General features: G+C 34.7%; 1 protein-coding gene across 1 annotated transcript in view; it reads right to left on the reverse strand.

Moving 5' to 3' along the window:
• The window catches only part of LOC134673420 (hemicentin-1-like), a 235,410-nt gene extending 231,369 nt beyond the window's left edge, over nt 1–4,041 (reverse strand). Inside the window, exon 1 of the mRNA XM_063531406.1 lies at nt 3,827–4,041. The gene's annotated coding sequence lies outside the window, so the exon portion shown is untranslated. The remainder of the gene's footprint in view (nt 1–3,826) is intronic.
• Nucleotides 4,042–6,000: the final 1,959 nt, after the last annotated feature.

A 6,000-nucleotide genomic window follows, 5' to 3' on the forward strand; every position in this document is an offset into this window, starting at 1 on the left:
AACGGGAATGCACATATTTTTTAGCCATCCTGTATCCATCCTGGACTCTCTGTCTAATTTAACTTTGCACCTACTTGGATAGAACAAAACGAGGATATATCGTTTTAAACGTCACATGGCGTCGCTGTGCAGTTAACAGTAGAAAAACTATTCACAAAATTCGCCCCGACTTTCCAGATGCAAAGGAGCCCATCACGCTCGCCGCGTTACCAGGTTAAACCACGATTGACAACCTGTGCATTGCTACTAGTCTTTCTAAAAACTATAATGGATTAGTATACTAACGTAATATTTATATCATCTGTCCCCTAACTAATGTTAAAATAATCGACCGATAAGTTTGATTGCCTTTTGAAGTTGCTTTCAAAGCCATTGGCACTAAAGTTAGTGACAGTAGTACTAAGTACTAAATAATAGTCCTATTGTGATTATTACTGAAGTTTAACGTAGTTACGAACATAATGGTTGACAGTTAGACTTAATAGCTACTTGCTGAAGTAAAATGTTATAACTTTATATCTTCGTAAGGCCCAAGGTCCTACCTATAGTACTTATTCAGTTCGATGAAATTTAAATCATATCCAATTGGAACAGAGTTGCATTTGTCTCGCGTCGTTCATTTTTTATACAAAGCAAAATCAACTCAATTTCTTACAGTATAGGTTCAAATTGCAGTGGCAAGTTTTGGATTATTTATTTGTATGGCTGGGCCTTAGGAGGATATAGTTTTGTATGTAATTAGTGTAAAATAAAATGTGACAAAACGTACACAGTACACGTCTTTTACAACTTTTTTTAAATTACGATAATTTAACAAAAACAAGGGATTTCCTACAAAATATTCGCCTTTAGCTTTGACACACAAACGCAAAAGTTTGTTAAAATTAGGAACAGTATGTCGCATTAAACTTTTGTCAACTTATTTTCGAGCCACCCTGTATTCAGATCACAATGTATTTGAACCATCCTGCATTATTTAGAATTCCAGTACATATTTGTTGTTTATTTGTTTCCGGCGAGAAACTTCAGGAGTGCCAAAAGTGACAGTTGATTGATAGCAATAGCAACAGTGCTCGCGGCGTGGGCGCGTTACCGAAACGTTCGCACACGTTTCCAGTAGGTGTAATCGTGGATTGATAACAGAAACAAACGGATTAAGCCGCGTTCGGAAATTAACATTTGAGACCAATATAATACCAATTATAACCAACTTGGGTATAGTCACTCACGATGTTTTCATTCACCGAAAAGCTAGTGGTAAATATCAAATGATATTTCGTACATAAGTTCCGAAAAACTCATTGGTACGAGCCAGGATTTGAACCCGCTACCTCCGGATTGAAAGTCAGACGTCATATCCACTCGGTCACCACTGCTTGGGTATAGTGGTCAGGTCTCGGCCTTGGTTTAATCCATTTTAAGAACGACACAGTGTACATGTCGCAGGCATTTTGTAAGAATCCACCGTTTACAAACGGCATCGTCAATTTACAAAGGGCCCGTTTGTAAACGGCGGATTCTTACAATTTTCCTGCGACATACAGGGTGTCCCAGAATTCGACGTCAAGCCGTAAACGGATGATAGACCAAGTCATAACAGTTATCATAAAAATACAATTTGTAATGGTTCTTTAACTCTTGTTACTACAAATTCCATAATTTATTCTAATGTTTTTAATATTGTGTAATCTTGAATAATTACAGGGTGTGGATTTTTTAGTGAATTTTAAAGTGACCATAATTTTTAAAGAACATGAGTTGGATTTTTTTTTTGTATTTTTATGATAACTGTTATGACTTGGTCTATCATCCGTTTACGGCTTGACGTCGAATTCTGGGACACCCTGTATATGATGAATTGATAAACGTCACTCGTATCAACTAAAAGTCCACTGCCAGACAAATATATGTCCCAAGGCTCTCCACCACCGATCAGCCGATGGTCGATCCAAAATTTCGCTACAATATTGTCCAAATTGTTCATCTTTTTGAAGTTGTTTCTCAGATGTTTTCTCATATTTGGACGGGAACAATACAATTTCGGTATAATTTTGAGACTTTAAATGCACAATCACGAATGAGGCTACAGGTGCCCAAACATAAATATGTGAGTTGTTTTGACTATGTGATAAATGGGCACTTATCATATTACAAGTCAAAACAATTCTCATACATATATTTATAGTTCTTTTTGTTTTTTTTTCGCATATTGATGGTAAAGTGACACATGTTGACTAACAACGTTTAAAACTACGTTGTTCCTATCAAGTATTATTTTGACTAAAATAATTTTATGCAATCAAGGCAAATTAATTCTCATACAGCGTCGACGACACCCATGTGTCACCTCTGAAGTTGCACAACTTTATACAGGGTGTTTGGTAGGTACATCGTTTGCCACATTAAAACGGCAGGTAGGTTTTTTTTGCTATCTTTTCAGGCCTAGAAATATTGAATTTGGTGAAAAAAAAAAATTTACTTCTATGACCGTTTTTCGTAAATTTCAAATTTTTACTTGCGTAGTAGTAAAAAAAAACCATGGCTAATTTTATTTTTCTTAGCATGAGAAGATAGCAAATTACTCAAGCTATCTGCCGTTTTAATTTGGCAAACAATGTACCAAACATCCTGTATAATAGGTACCTACATTTCATTTCAATCAATAATACACGTTTAATCATTTTTTTCGCATTAATAGGTACTTTATTGTTTTTAAACCCACAAATAAAAAATGAAAAAAAAATAAGATTTTTTAAATTATAGAAAAAAAAAATTATACAATGAACCACGGCTGTCGTATTTTTGTTTTTTCAACACAAAAGCCGCACAGTTATATTAGGCATTTAATATTCATTTCACGTACGCAAGTTTCAAAGGTTTCAAATTGGCCGGGTACACAATATAAGGTTTTCCAACAAAACTGGTCTACCTTTTGAAACATATAAAATATGCATATTTGTCGTGGGCGAAAATTGCTAAAAATTTCCCAACGTTTTATGCTCATTACGAAAATTTTAACGATAACGATTTTATGTTACATCAAAGAAACCATTTGGATATTTTTTACGCATGTAAAACGATAGCTTACCGAGCCGATAATGAATGGTATTTTGAAGTTATGATATTATAATTTTTATATTGTAAAAAATACATATCAATCGCTTTTTGTACTTATTTGGAAAATTTAAGGTTTTCTAACTATAACACTCCCGTGAGATTGGAACTTCTTTAACGAGTTACTCACGAATTATTAAGTTTTTTTGAAAGATAATTTTAGATTTGTCTTCTTTTATTGAGGTGTGCAATAAAGAGTCATCATCATCATCATCATCTCAGCCATAAGACGTCCACTGCTGGACATAGGCCTCCCGCTTTGTATTGTATTGTATTGTATAATTTTGATTATTTCTTGTATTTTTTTTTACATTCCACGAGCACAAGTCGAAATAGCGCTACTATATTTATTTATTGAAAAAATGGACCACAATTTTTCATTTTATAGGTAGATACCTCTCCTAATTATAATGGAGCCATAAAAATTGTAAGTACCCATGGGAAATACGGTAAACTTTTTTCATTTTCCAAATTTATTCCATAACCCTGATTTATTATGTATCTATACAATACATATCATAGAAGTAACAAAAACACCAAATAACAACCATATTTAAAATATAGAATTTTTATAAGATGTTTTGATTTATTATTACATATTTCACACAAGAACATCAAGTATTATAATTCGCTTAAAACTTTATACCACCATAATCGAAACCACTTCCAATTTAGACATCATAACATGAATAAATTATCTGCATAAACATACCTTTAAGAAATCGCTCACTTACAAAACCACTTAAAAGTTAACTTAACACATCACTAATTCCAATTTGTCACTGTTCACTTTTAATTTAACCACTAAATTAGTTTTAAATTGTCACTGGCAACTTTTTTAATTTTTTTTTAGAAGCACTGGCCACTAAACATTAAAAAAACACGCAAAGTTGTTTTAACTCGTTTCGAACGCGAGTGACGAACGCAACAGACGTGCGTTGATCGCGAGTAACTTTTCGGGACTGGTCCGTAGAGCACGGCGCGGCGTGGACATAGCGAAGGCGGTTTTCTTTTAATGTTTATTATTATGTTTATGTCCGTAATTATTTTGGATGGGTTCGAACATCTGCGGTGTAGGTGTTGTGTTTGTAGTGGAAGCAGTATTGTGATATTCGGTATGCCTATTTACGGTTGCAATTCGTTTTACGCAGAAATGTTATTAATTTTAAAGAAAGTATGGGTGTTGTAAAGATAATATATGTAAATTAACATATTTTTATCAAAAATCGAAAACAAACATTGTTTTTTTTGTATTTATTTCTTCTATGCAGAATAATGAATATTTATTTTCACGATTGTCAAAATACTCTTTTGTGTATTTTCATAAGTGCCTACACCTTTTTGAACCGTAACAAACAGAAATCAGTTTGTATGTAATTTGAAGACAAATAATCAAAAAAAATACCGTTACTTAATACAACCTAACTATAACTTTTAGAAGGTCCCTACAGACCTTCTAGTAGTTATAGTTAAGTTACCTTTGTCAGGATGTTAGGCCCTTAAATTTCTTAAACAAAATAAATGAAAAAAGTGACTTGCAATTTCAATTCCTTCCTCTTAGCAATTCCTAGCGTTCAGTAACCCGATTCATATTAAAATCTTGTTCCAGTTTTAAACTGGTTTTGATACGACCTTAAAAATCGCTCACGCTGATTGGTGCATACGAGATCATGTGAAACTGAGGGTCTACCGCGAACCACGTTCGACATGTTGCCTCCCTGTCACACTTACGTACGAATTTACAAGTGCGACAGAGAGGCAACAAGTCGAACGTGGTTCGAAAGCCCTCTGGTGCGTCATCTTAAGAATGGGTCACTCACGTATTTTAAGTCGAAAAACGCTCGAGTTCTGGCCCCTATTTCACCACGGTGACAGGTGCGACAGTTATAAAATGTCACTGTCGCTGACGTCACAGTCATCCGCGTATAATAAAGTTTTTTAATTAATACAATGATGGTGGCAAACAAGCATACCGCCCGTCCGATGGTACGGTTACCGTAGTCAATGGAGGCCTCTGACGTCAGTAACAGTGATGTGGACAATTGTGGCATCTGTCACCGTGGTGAAATAGGGGCCAGGTGGTTTTTGCAAGCTTTTATTTAGTTTCACCTGGCCGTTGTCTGTAATCAAATCTTGCAAGTTAAATTTGATATACTTCCCGGTTTTCGATTGAGTTGAAATTTTGCATACATACGTAAGTCGGGTGATGCAATATTATGGTGTCGTCGAGCTGATACGAAAAGTAATACAGTCAGCGATAAAAGCTTGTACCAAAAATTAAATTGTTGCCAAAAACTTATTTAATGCAGCTCAATATTATCTTCCTCCCCACGTGGCCTCAGTAATCTGAAGAATCTTTAAACTGTCCATTCCGATCACGGGCTACGTAATGTGATTAATGGCCGCTGTCGCTTGCGTGTCGCTAATTTGTCGCTCGAATGGGCGACAAACGAAAATACGAATGCTATTGTGTTTTTAGTTTTAGGAATTTGAAATAAGAGTTTATATAAGTCACGTACTACTTATGCCTTTGGATTACCAAAGGCATAAGTAGGTAGGTATATATATATATACTAAAAATATATATACTAAAGGATGAGCGACACTATTATGTAAGGTACTGGTCATTTAAATGACTTTGTGAAATGTATGGGAATTATCCGCTAATAAACATTAATAAAACTAGATTCTTTACAGGATCAAAAGAAATATATTCTTCATCTCATGACATTGTCAACGTAATCGAACGAGCATAGACACACGCGGGAGGATACATACCAGCTCCTCCACCCTTAGCTGAAGAGCCAGAAGCTATAAATAAACATATCTAACTAAAATCAATACATTGCAACTGCACCTAAGTTGTACATAAATAACAACAACCTT

The sequence above is a fragment of the Cydia fagiglandana genome, chromosome 18 (genome assembly GCF_963556715.1).
Source record: "Cydia fagiglandana chromosome 18, ilCydFagi1.1, whole genome shotgun sequence".
NCBI lineage: Eukaryota > Metazoa > Arthropoda > Insecta > Lepidoptera > Tortricidae > Cydia > Cydia fagiglandana.